Source organism: Schistocerca cancellata, chromosome 4 (genome assembly GCF_023864275.1).
Source record: "Schistocerca cancellata isolate TAMUIC-IGC-003103 chromosome 4, iqSchCanc2.1, whole genome shotgun sequence".
Classification (NCBI taxonomy): Eukaryota; Metazoa; Arthropoda; class Insecta; order Orthoptera; family Acrididae; genus Schistocerca; species Schistocerca cancellata.
This window is the reverse complement of record NC_064629.1, coordinates 22283095-22297086: the sequence shown is the minus strand read 5'-3', so window position 1 is coordinate 22297086 and position 13992 is coordinate 22283095. Positions and strand designations below refer to the sequence as shown.

At 44.4% G+C, this 13992-nt stretch overlaps 1 protein-coding gene across 1 annotated transcript in view; it reads right to left on the bottom strand.

Moving 5' to 3' along the window:
• The window catches only part of LOC126183868 (polypeptide N-acetylgalactosaminyltransferase 16-like), a gene marked incomplete at its 5' end in the record, with an annotated part of 550930 nt that overhangs the window by 404304 nt on the left and 132634 nt on the right, over nt 1–13992 (bottom strand). The gene's annotated exons all lie outside the window — the stretch shown is intronic.

Below are 13992 nucleotides of genomic sequence, written 5' to 3'. Positions count from 1 at the left end.
TCCTCCCTCGGGCATGGGTGTGTGTGTGTGTTTGTTCTTAGGATAATTTAGGTTAAGTAATGTGTAAGCTTAAGGACAGATGACTTTAGCAGTTAAGTCCCATAAGATTTCACACACATTTGAACATGTTTTTTACCTCGCAACGCAACCGCAAGAAAAAACAGTAGCTGCAACCGCACCGACGAATGAGCGACACTGGCGTAGCCAGGCCCAGAGATGTTTCGCTGCGCCGCGGTAAGAGATTTTCTACTGAGGGCCGAGCACAGTACCACTGAACCCAGTCTGCGATCATCGAGTACGGCGACGGAATCGTCTTCCAATAGGCGAGCTGTGCGATAAATGTGTTAGGCAGGGGACTACGCGAAAGTTACTGTTAAATGTACACTGAGTGAGAGACTTGTACTGTATATTGTCTGCGTCAGGTGGTACGTTAATGTTCAGAGACAGTTGTAAATACTCATGACTTTTCTGTGAAAACGCATTGTACAGAGTAAGTAATTCTTCTTACCATTGTTGTAATGAAGTGAACAAACATTCTACGCTAACGAAAAAAAAAATCACAACACGAAGAAGGAGTTGTGCGACATAAACGAAAGATGGTAGGCGTGTTTCTACATCTGAAAGACGATGTCTGTTCAGAATTCGCGCCAGTGCGATGCATACCAGATTCGGTCTAAATACTCGCTGTAACGATCGTGAGCATTAGTTGCTTATGAGACTGGACTTGGTGAGAGACTGAGCTTGGTGAGTAGGGGTCAGCCGAGAATGCATTTAAGGCGACAGAGATGCCATTATCCATAGCAGGAAGACTTGGCAGGAATGTAGCCGCTGTACACGATTGCAGGCAGCGGTGGTCACGAGAATGTACGGTCGCAATAAGACCGGGCTCCGGACGGCCACGTGGCACTACTGAGAGGGAAGACCGTCGCCTTCGGCATATGGCTCTGTCGCATCGATCTGCATCTGCTACAGCAATTTGAGCAGCAGTCAGCAACACACTGACACAACATATTGATTACTTTAAGGACAATTCCGAGACAGACGCCCTGTACCGTACATTCCACCCGCCACAAACTGCTACCATTCGTGATTTCAGTGGTGTCAAGAGAGAGCATATTAGAGGGCAGGGTGGAGGTCTGTTGTTCTTTTCTGGTGAAGCTAGTTCTGTCTCGGCGCCAGTAATGGCCGTGTGTTGGGCAGAAGGAGGTCAGTTGAGGACCTGCACCCAACCTGCCTGCGTGCTAGACACACGAGACCTACACCTGGAGGTATGGTCTGGGGTGCGAGGTCGTATGACAGCTGGAGCTCTCTCGCGGTTATCCTACGCATTCTGACTGCAGAATTGTGTTGTGGCTTGGCAAGACAGCCAAGCCACTATGAGGAAGACGAAACGCACGCGTTTAAGCTCACGCAGGCTGGCGTGAGGTCTGGAGCATTTAAGGAAGTTAGACTTTAGCAAAAAAGGTCGTAGCTGTTGGAATACTTAACTTTAATCCATAATTGGTGAACATCGGTCTGACGGTACAGGCATCACAAGGTAAATAGCAAATGATAATGGCGCCTTGCTAGGTCGTAGCAAATGACGTAGCTGAAGGCTATGCTAACTATCGTCTCGGCAAATGAGAGCGTAATTTGTCAGTGAACCATCTCTAGCAAAGTCGGCTGTACAACGTCTCTCTACACCTGCCGTGTGGCGGCGCTCGGTCTGCAATCACTGATAGTGGCGATACGCGGGTCCGACGTATACTAACGGACCGCGGCCGATTTAAAGGCTACCACCTAGCAAGTGTGGTGCCTGGCGGTGACACCACAAATTGTACGTCTATCTGGTGATTCCACCTGTTGTGCTTGCATTCATGAACAGCATTCCAGGGGAGGGGAGGGGGGGGGTGTTTCTCAGCAGGATAACACACATCCACATACTGCCGGTCCCGGCGGACGTTCAGGTCCTCCCTCGGGCATGGGTGTGTGTGTCGTCCTTAGGGTAATTTAGGTGAAGTAGTGTGTAAACTTAGGGACTGATGACCTTAGCAGTTAATTCCCATAAGATTTCACACACATTTGAACATTTTTGAACATTGCTGTGTAACCCAACATGCTCTACAATGGCCTGCTCGACCACAAGGTCTGTCTCCAGCAACATCTGAAAACTGCATTAATCCTCTCTGTATTGACCGACCAAGTGCGCACAAACTGATATCCGGCATCTGTTCAACACAATGCATGCACGTTTGCACGCTTGCATTTAACATTCTGGCGGTTACACCAGTTACTAATGTACCAGCTCATTTTTCAATGGCTTATCTCGCGCTTACGTTAACCTGTGATCTTGCAATGTTAATCACTCAAATATATTAACTAGACAAATGTAACTCCGAAATTTCATTACTCTACATAAATTATTTTCTTCGTGTAGCGATTTTTTCCGTTAGTGTGTATTGTCTGTATCAAGTGATACGTTAACGTTATTAAATACTAATAACTTTCCTGTAGTAATGGTTTGTAAAAAATTAAGTCATTCTTCTTATCTTTGTTGGAATAAAGCGAACTTGCATACTACGTATTATGGTATGCACTCGGTCTCCTGCCGGAGCATCGACAAGTGTAAAACAGATTGTTTCTTTTTCGTTTGCGTTTATCCCTACTAGGATATACTCCGCTGCATTAAGTATGTGGCAGGGTTATTTTATTACTCTGCGGCCGGATGTGCTTACTGTCACCGCAGTCGTCATTTACCTGACGGAGGGAAACCGTGAGCGTACCCAGTCTGCGAATTGTGTAAACTCTGTTCTGGCTGTGGTCGTATTTTAACTGTTTGTACATCGTAAATTCTGAGGCGCAAATTGGGGACCAGCCCAGCATTTGCTTAAACGAGCATGAGAAATCGCCTAAAAACCACAGTGAGGCTGTCCAGTTCACCAGCCACATCGTTAATCCGCCGTCCGGATTCGATCCGGGTCTGGTTTATTTACCTGTCTCGCCAGCTATCGCGCTGCGCGATACGCTATACGGACAGCTGGGTATATTACTTAAAAAATAACTTTATTTCTGTTCTCTGATAGAACACTCGTGGAAATACTGACCCGGGTTCCCGGGTTCGATTCCCGGCGGGGTCAGGGATTTTCTCTGCCTCGTAATGGCTGGGTGTTGTGTGCTGTTCTTAGGTTAGTTAGGTCAAAGTAGTTCTAAGTTCTAGGGGACTGATGACCATAGATGTTAAGTCCCATAGTGCTCAGAGCCATTTGAACCATTTTTTGGAAATACTGACTCCTGCCATGTTCTAACGCAGTGTTTACGGGCTATTAATAATGACTACACAACTGAAACCTAGCACGATATCTTTTAACATCCCCCAAAGATAAAAGTCACATGTATTTGGATGTGGGTAATGAGGAAACAAATGAACTATATTATGATCGAAGACACTCCGAATACTATCGCAAATGCGTTGGCGGTGTGCGCTCTTGCTCTGTCCTGCATGTAACAACCGTAGGTATTTTAGTTAGTTGTTCTATGAAAAACGGTTGCAGTATGTTGTTCACATACTTATCAGAAGTTACGAGTTACTGGAGCAAATACAACTGACATGCCAGTAACAAGTTTTTAACAGAATGACGACTTTTGTGGACTTTTTTCCGACATATCTCCAAACTAGTTTAGTTTACATTCGGTTAATGCACTTGCATTTTTAGACCTTTTTTGTTTCACACATATGTAGTGTCTTGAAATTAAGTTACTGATCTATGTGCCGTTAAGGCTTGCGGAAAATAAATTTCTGAAATTTCTGTACGGAGACAAGCTAACATTCCACATACAACTTTGTTCTTTCTTTGTACGAGAAAAGAAACACTCGCTAATTGCTCATGTGTAACGTAGTGAACGTAAACTACACGAAGAATTAAAAGGAAAAAGGAAAAAGTATAGTCGATCGCAAAGTAATCGAAATACACACACACACACACACACACACACACACACACACACGCGAACACGAACACCGCCACCTCTCCCACAATCTAAGCAATAGCCGGGACATCATGCTGTGATCGCAGCCTGCCTAGCGGGTGTATTAGTTCGCGCGCAACGACGGAGAAAACGCATAAGTAGTAACACAAAAGCCTGTATTTCGCTATCGTCGCAGGAAACGATGGTCGTAAAAGTTAGGCTCAATAACTGACAACACTAGAATCCAGCACTGATGTGTGAACACCATACATCGTTGGCGACAACGTTTACTGCTTGGCGGCTATCAGTTACAGCTTTAGATCACATCCTGTGTTTCTTGTGAGCCTGGACATATCACAGCAGTATACCGTGAGCCGTAGCAGCTGCTCTTCCATCCATTTCAGCGTGCCGTGCCCAGCGTGCTAATTTGCGGAATGGAATGCCGTAAAGCGTAATACTGAGGCTAGTTTAGCTGGCCTTTAGGTGTTACGTCACCAACACGACGTCCTACATTCTGGGAAGAGGCAGTAAAATGATGACGTTCTCAGAAAACTACGTAAATTTAGGTGAAACTCCCAGATAATCTAAGAATCACCGGTCAATAACTCAGCAGTGATGACTGAGCCGTCGTAACATCGTAATGAAGTCCTAGAATTCAACCTGCTTCAAAATATTGGGTTGGTGCATAAGTTCGTAGCGCTTTGCCGCAATAAACACAACAGATACACATATCAGAGACTTCAATATTCTGCTTCACAATTTACAACGATCTTCCACTGCTGGGGCAACTTTCCGATTCCGCGACTGTAGAAATCACGTGGTTTTGAGGCGAAGAATTCGTCGAGCCATCTTCGGAGCGCATTTTCAAAAAAATGGTTCAAATGGCTCTGAGCACTATGGGACTTAACTTATGAGGTCATCAGTCCCCTAGAACTTAGAGCTACTTAAACCTAACTAACGTAAGGACATCATACACATCCAAGTCCGAGGCAGGATTCGAACCTGCGACCGTAGCGGTAGCGCGGTTCCAGACTGTAGCGCCTAGAACCGCTCGGCCACCCCAACCGGCATCGCATTCTCATCCGGAAAGGAAGTTCTTTGAAAGTTGTTCGATAGAGAGCGGGAAAGGTGAAAATCTGAGGACGGGAGATCGGGTAAATAAGATGGGTGCTGTGTTTTTTGTCAGTCTAATACAATGCGGGCGGGCGTTATTGTGGAGCAGCATCACTTCACGCACAGTTCCTGGTCGGTGTTCTTGGACTGCTCCTGCAAGACGTCTCAGTTGTTGACAATAAATGTCAGCACTGATAACTACACCTTGTGGAAGCAATTCGTAGTACACCACACCGCGCTGTTCCACCCGATGCAAAACATAATCTTTTGTGAACTCACGCGGTTCATCGTACGAGGAGTTGTTGCTTTGTTTGGGCTCAGCCATTCCTTTCTTTTCCTTACGTTAGCATAAAGACCCCATCTGTTGTCACCAGTAACGATACAGGACCAGAATGGTCGGTGTTTTTCACGAGCCATTTGGTGACGAGCAAGCACAGACGCACATGCGGCCACCCGCTGATCTTTGTGATTTTGGCTTAGAGCATGCGGTACCCATACACCCGATTTGTGAACCTTCCCCATTGCGTGAAAATATCGCACGACGGTGGAATGATCACAGTCCATCATATCTGCCAGTTCTCGAGCATACTGACGTGGATCATTGTGGATTAATGCGTTTAAACGATGCTCATTATGCCCCGGACGTCTTCCTGAACGTGGAGAGTCACTAATGTCAAAAACGATCCTCCTCTCTTTCTGTGCTCTGTCGAATGACATTATCCTCATGCACGGCGCAAACGTTTCTGGCTGCTCCCGCTGCTTTCAACCCTCTACTGTACTCAAACAAAAGAATATCTGCCACTTGACACTCCATTTTCTAGCGTCCACAGCTCCACTCACTATATCTAAATCACAAAATGTAAATTCAAATACCAATATGAACTACAAGCAAAAATGACAATCGATAGATAAACCCACAGCAACCGGAATACCAACATGCGAAATAAAAACACCACGAACTTATGCACCAACTTAATAGAACCACCGCTCTTCAGAGCCGAATTGCGATAGTTCTTGAGACTTGACGTAATAAATAGTGAAGTCTTTACCAAGACAAGGAATTGCAGTAGAAACAGGTTCTCTAGATGTAGAGACTCTACTTCTCTGACAGGTAACAGAATAAACTTACAACCTGGAGAAGTTGAAGCGATGCGCTCTGATCTGTCGCTATACGATTCGGACGTGACAGCACGACCAATCAAATACGAAACGATTAGAAAAATTGCGAGGGCATTCGAGGATTAAGGAGAAAAATTGTTGTGGAAATGAAAGAGGTTTTAGGAGGAGTTTTGTTCTTTCATCACTGTAGATTGGGATCGTTCAGATGAGCTGACAACAGCTGAGGGATGAAAAGTATTTTGTTTATAACCTCAATATTGCATTTAACAACAGCATGTCCGTTTGAAGTTCCCACATTAGTTGAACAACGTTCAGTGATCTTTTTTTTCCTTTCTGAAGGTGAAAACCAGCTAAAAACTTATTTCGAATGACTTTACAGTATGGTAAATGTTGTATACACTACAGAATTTTTTATAAGTGAGCTGAACAGCTCAAAAATGGTCGAACCCGAGTTACTGACTAACAACGTCCTGGCTGTCAAGTTGAAGTGTCAACTTCATTGCTTGAAACCCGAACTGACGGCATTATTCTTGAAGATCGACGTATTACGGCTGAACATTTAGCAAAAACGGTTAAAGTAAGTGACGACGCAGTTCACCATGTTATCGGTAACAAGCTCTAGCACAGAAAAACAAGTGCGACGTGGGTCCCGAAAGAGTTAACGCAACAACCGAGAAAACAAGACCCAAAGAGTATACAGTCTTGAAAAGTTTTTTTCTAGATAAATTTGTTTCTTTAATGATTTAATATCCAGCGTAGTTAAACATCTACATCTACATTTATACTCCGCAAGAAACCCAACGGTGTGTGGCGGAGGGCACTTTACGTGCCACTGTCATCACCTCCCTTTCCTGTTTCAGTCGCGTATGGTTCGCGGGAAGAACGACTGCCGGAAAGCCTCCGTGCGCGCTCGAATCTCTCTAATTTTACATTTGTGATCTCCTCGGGAGGTATAAGTAGGGGGAAGCAATATATTCGATACCTCATCCAGAAACGCACCCTCTCGAAACCTGGACAGCAAGCTACACCGCGATGCAGAGCGCCTCTCTTGCAGAGACTGCCACTTGAGCCTGCTAAACATCTCCGTAACGCTCTCATGCTTACCAAGTAACCCTGCGACGAAACGCGCCGCTCTTCTTTGGATCTTCTCTATCTCCTCTGTCAACCCGACCTCGTACGGATCCCACACTGATGAGCAATACTCAAGTATAGGTCGAACGAATGTTTTGTAAGCCACCTCCTTTGTTGATGGACTACATTTTCTAAGGACTATCCCAATGAATCTCAACCTGGCACCCGCCTTACCAACAATTAATTTTATATGATCACTCCACTTCAAATCGTTCCACACGCATACTCCCAGATATTTTACAGAAGTAACTGCTACCAGTGTTTGTTCCGCTATCATATAATCATACGATAAAGGATCCTTCTTTCTATGTATTCGCAATACGTTACATTTGTCTATGTTAAGGGTCAGTTGCCACTCCCTGCACCAAGTGCCTATCCACTGCAGATCTTCCTGCATTTCGTTGCAATTTTCTAATGCTGCAACATGTATGACAGTGAAGTTAGTGTATTTTCATGATATTAATGTGGATAGAAAAAGAGTGTAGTAAGACAATAAAATATTCCACTTTTATGTTGTCAGCGTAAGTGCCCAAACGCGCATCCCAAACAAAATAAATACTAATGAGAAGAAAAGTAGTGCTAAGACAATATTACACTGCTGGCCGGCCGGCTCTTGTGGCCGAGCGGTTCTAGGCGCTTCAGTCTGGAACCGGGCGACCGCTAAGATCGCAGGTTCGAATCCTGCCTCGGGCATGGATGTCTGTGGTGTCCTTAGGTTAGTTAGGTTTAAGTAGTTCTAAGTTCTATGGGACTGATGACCTCAGCTATTAAGTCCCATAGTGCTCAGAGCCATTTGAACCATTTTGAACTGCTGGCCATTAAAATTGCAATACTGGAAAGGATAAACAATATCGAAATTTTACGGACTAGAGTAGAGTAGGAAGAATACGTGATTAAATATGTAGGGGATTTGGAAGTATAGTGTGTGCGAAATTTAGTACACAGAGCTGCCAGCTCTGGCATATACAACCGGTCTAATTCGGCCGGGCGACCGCATCGAACAGCGCAGGTGATGCAGCTCTTGAAACGAGAGAATATTCGGTGAATAGACTGGCCTGCCAGTTACTCCGACTTTAGTCCCATCGATGCGTTGGGCAGATGTATTGCAGCACGTCCACATGCACCTATGACCACCCAGCAGTTGTGAATCGCGCTGGTGGAGGAATGGAACGCCCTATCACAAGAACTCATTACCAACCTCGCGGCCAGCATGGGAGCGCGTGCAGAGTATGCAATATCGCCTACGGTGATCACATCACACACCCTATTAAGAACTCTGTCCACGGACCATCATACACTGAGGCGACAAAAGTGACTGGAGAGTCAAAAGCACATATCCAGGTGGGGGTAGTATCGCGTACACGAGGTATAAAAGGGCAGTGCATTGGCGGAACTGTCATTTGAACTCAGGTGATTGATGTGGAAACGCTTCCGACATGATTACGGCCGCAGGACGGGAAGTAACAGACTTTGAACGCGCACTGGTAGTTGGAGCTAGATGCATGGGAAATTCCAGTCCGGAAATCGTTAGGAAATTCCATATTCCGAGATACACAGTGTCAAGAGTGTACCGAAAATACCGAATTTCAGGTATGACCTCTCACCACAGACAACGCAGTGGCCGACGGCCTTCGCTTAACGACAGAGAGCAGCGGCGTTTACGTAGAGCCGTCAGTACTAACACCAAGCAACACTGCGTGAAGTAACCGCAGAAATCAATGTGGGACGTAAGACGAACGTATCCCTTAGGAAAGTGCGGCGAAATTTGGCGTTAATGAGCTATGGCAGCAGACGACTAACGTGGGTGCATTTTCTAACAGCACGACATCGCCTGCAGCGCCTCTCCTGGGTCGTGAACATATCGGCTGGACCCTACTCGGCTGGAAAACTGTGGCCTAGTCAGATGAATCCCGATTTCAGGTGGTAAGAACTGACGTTAGCGCTAGAGTGTGGCGCAGACCCTACGATGCCGTGGACCCAAGTTGTCAACAAGGGGGCACTGTGCAAGCTGGTGGCGGCTACATAATGGTTTGGCTGTTTTTACATGGAATGGACTGGGTCCTCTGGTCCAACTGATCGGATCATTGACTGAAAATGGTTATGTTCGACCACTTGGAGGCCATTTGCAGCCATTCGTGGACTTCGTGGTCCCAAACAAAGATTTCATCTCAGCGAACCACAACTGTTCGCGATTGGTTTGAAGGACATTCTGGATAATTCGAACGAATGACTTGGTCACCCAGATCGGCCGACATGAATCCCATCGAACATTTATCGGACATAATCGAGGGGTCAGTTGTTGCACAACATCCTCCACCGACAACGCTTTCGCAATTATAGACAGCTGTAGAGGAAGCACGGTTTAATATTTCTGCATGGTACTTCCACCGACTTGTGGAGTGCATGCCGTGACTAGTTGCTGCACTACGGCGGGCAAAAGGAGGTCCGATACGATATTAGGAGGTATCGCATGACTTTTGTCACCTCAGTGTAAATCGCGGAGACTTCAATGTAATTACTGTCTTCGAATAAAAATATCATTTCTGTTCGTCTGGATGGAAATTTCTTTCAGTTACCTTCTGTACTATAGTGTAGCAATTCTTTCTGTGCATAGTTCAAGATTCATCCGGCTGTGTTACTTGGCAGTAACGCATCACGGGAAAGTTAGTTTCCTCCTTAAGTTTTGCACTCCAGTGTATATCAAAGTATCATTTCATCACGTCCATACATACATGTTGGAGTAAATATTCTTAAATTAGTTGTCACGTTGAAATTGTTACGATATACTATTATACTACAAGGAGGTCGAATCTTGTCGATTTGATAAAATTTACCATTCAGATGTTGACAGAGCTTTATAAATCAGAGTTAGTGTACGGTTTATGTTTTCAGTTCGTCTTTCTATGTACATACCTCAGATTCAATTTTTCGAATAATCTTCTGACACAAAGAGTATTAATAGGAGTACGCAGGGATAGTGGTAGTATTTACCACTTTAGAATGGTCGATGAAGGGACCATTATGGTATTTTTTTATTAATTTGAAAACAAAGTATTAGCTTATTGATTGGGAAAACACTTCTAATCCGAAAAGGAAGTCATACAGGTATATGCAATGAATAGAAAGATGTCTGTGAAATCAATGTCAGGCTCACCAAATTACGTGTATCACAGAACGTAAAAAAGGCTTACGTTAATTACCTGTATATATCAGTGCAAGGAATATATAATTGCTTCTCTGGTTTACATATCAGTTTTGCTAATATTACAGCTGTAAACTTCAAGCATTCCAATAACCTGGCTGTCGTCAGCAACCCCAGAGCTACTCCTCTTCTCTCGTCGACTCGATTCTCTCTCTCATTAACTATATGAAATGCATGAGGTTGCAGAACAGCATCCACAGAAATGCTCTCTCATTAACGTATTTTGCTTTTCTATTTTACGTCGAGTAGACATTAATAATTTGTCTTATTATGCAGGACCCACCCGAACGTAATTTATGAAAAGCGTTCATGGTTCTGATTTCAGTCAGTATATTAATATGCGACAAGTTATTCCTTTTTAGAGCCATTCTCGGACCCATTTCCTCTTTTTCGTCGTTTTCTGTTGTTTCTTGTCAGCTATAGCTACTGTAATTGCGTCACAAGCTTTCTTTTGATCGTTCGATAACTTAACCGTGTCAAATCACGTTAACAGACAATACAGACAGTATTATAGATGCGGCGAGGGCCGTTTCAGTATATTGAGAGTTCGACAATCTAGGGTTGTCAGTAAATACTGAACGTATGCAGGCACTTTAAGCCCATTTTACGGGAGCGACTTTGTCTCAATCGATCATTCGCGGAAAGTGTGTCTACCGTAGCGGGTCTGGAGGATTATTCCTGTACCGCACTCGCTTGTGACGAGAGGTCGTTTTCGTGTGTTGAGAGAGGTGCCTGCTGTGAAGTTTTGCACCTGAACTGTGAAAGTAGGTTTATGTGACAGCGTCGTTTTCACGAAAAAAATTAATATAGTAACAGAATGTAGGAAGGAGCAATGATGAGAGAGATTATTAATGACCAACAAAAACTTCAGAGTGAATGTTCTTGACAACTTTCCACATTACTGAGAACTGGAAGAACAGGAAATGTGTCACCCACAGTATTTAGAAGACAGTAAACGGCGCCTTCTTACCTTATCCTTTGCATATTGTTTTCTTACCAAGTCCCAATTACACGTCAAAATTTATTTTTCTCGTCCAGTAGATCTCACTTTTTCACTGTTCGAAGAATTTTCATTAAATATGTTTATCCATTTACGTTCTTTTCTACGCCTACTGTAGGCTTTTTCCTTGTCCAGTCGTTTTAAAAAGCAAACAATCCTGCCGGAGCAGCATCCGTGACTGAGTATTATAGCAGAGGTTGAAAATACCGCTTCAGTTGTAAAGTTATTTTTATTTCTAACTAGTTAAAACACGACCGGTTTCGTGCTCTGACGTGCACATCATCGGATTTTTTACTGAAAATAAACAAGAGACCGGAGCTAATAATAGTTTTTACACGCAGTAGTACATATAAAAAAGCAAAAAAGAAGTTCCACATAACATTCTAGAAAACAGCGGTCGGGCTAGGTGCGGTAAAACGTAAGTCAATGGCAAAGTGACACCAGACAATACTACGGACGACTGCCTGGGTAAAGAAATGTGCAATGAACACCAGGACACGTACACTCCGTGCTGCGACCCCGAGCGCCGCGGTGGACGAGTACAGGACGCGGTGTACAACCAGCGAGGACAGACCACGGGGTGGCGTACACGAAGGGAGAAGCAGACTGGTAAACCAAAGTGGCAAAAGTACTGCCATGTGTTGACTAGAAGAACAACGCGCGGACAACTAGCCCGGTCGTTCACAATTTGAATTGGTGATTTACATTCAAAATGAAAAAAAACGTTACATTGGAAGTTTATGAAAAGCGTTAAAAGTACATTAAGAGCGGTAAAGGAACATATTGAACAGGGGTAGAACAGAGCTGTAGTAAAACTAACTGGAAGCAGGCGACATAAAATTTATATATGAACGGTAAAACACAATGAAAATTTTCCCTTTCCATCAGTGGCATGCAAGTTTTTAATTTAGTGGGGATCTTCACTGAAGAGCCAAAAATGTGGTACACCTGCCTAATATTGTGTAGAGCCTCCACGAGCACGCAGAAGGGCCACAATGCGACGTGGCGTCTACTCGACATGGAATCCTGCAGGGCTGTCCATTCAGACAGTACGAAGGGGGTGGAGATCTCTTCTGAACAGCACGTTGCAAGGCATCCCAGATATGCTCAATAATGTTCATATCTGGAAAGTTTAGTGGCCAACATCAATGTTTAAACTCAGAAGAGTGTTCCTGGGGCCACTCTGTAGCAATTCAGGAAGTGTGGGGTGTCACATTGTGTTGCTGGAATGTACAATGGACATGAATCGTTACAGGTGATCAGACACGATGCTTATGTACGTGTTAGCCGTCAAAGTCGTATCTAGACGTATCAGGGGTCACATATCACTCCAAGTGCACACGCCTCAGACCATTACGGATCCGCCACGAGCATAAACAGTCCCTTGCTGACATGAAGGGTCCATGGATTCATGAGGTCGTCTCCACACCCCTGCACGTCCATCCGCTCCATAAAATTTGAAAAGAGAGTCGTCTGACAAGTCAGCATGTCTCCAGGCATCAACAGTTCAATGTCGGTGTTGACAGGCCCAGGCGAGGAGCAAAGCTTTGTGTCGTGCAGTGATCAAGGATATACAAGTGGGTGTTCGGTTCCGAAAGCCCATATCGATGTGTTTCGTTGAATAGTTCGCACGCTGAGAATTGTTGATGGCCCAGCATTGAAATCTGCAGCAATTTGCGGGAGGGTTGCACTTCTGTCACGTTGAACTATTATTTTCAGTAGTCGTTGGTTCCGTTCTTGCAGGATCTTTTTCCGGCCGCAGCGATGTCGGAGCTTTAATGTTTTATCGGATTCCTGATATTCACGGTACACTTACTTGTGAAATGGTTGTACGGGAAAATCCCCACTTCATCGCTATCTCGGAGATGCTATGTCTCATCGCTCGTGCGTCGACTATGACACCACGTTCAAACTCACATAAAGCTTGATAACCCACCACTGGAGCACCAGTAACAGATCTAACAACTGTGCCAGACACTTGTCTTATATAGGCGTTGCCGACCGTAGCGCCGTATTCTGCCTGTTTACATATCTCTGTATTTGAAAACGTATGCCTATACCAGCTCCTTTGGCGTTTCAGTGTATATGGTGACGTGAAACAGCGGGCCACAGTCATGAGTTAAAAGAACATACACGTGTGAGATTCCTATTAAAAAGCATCTCCCTACTGAACAAAATGGAAGGTAGCAATACCTTACAGTCCACACTGTCAAAAATTACTATACCAATCAATAGCTAGTAGGAATTGCACTAAAGGGACACATTAAAAGTAGGATCAATTTAAAACCGGCTAACTAAAAGCCGACGACTTAACGAGCCTTACATAAGATAAGACCCACGACCAATTTTACATCATGAAAGACAGGAAAACTTTAACTTAGTGAGGACACAAATAATGACGCACAAAAATGCGCCGTAGTCATAAGATAAAAAAAAATACACAGACCTGATAATGGGCATGTAAGAGCCCGAAATCGGTCGT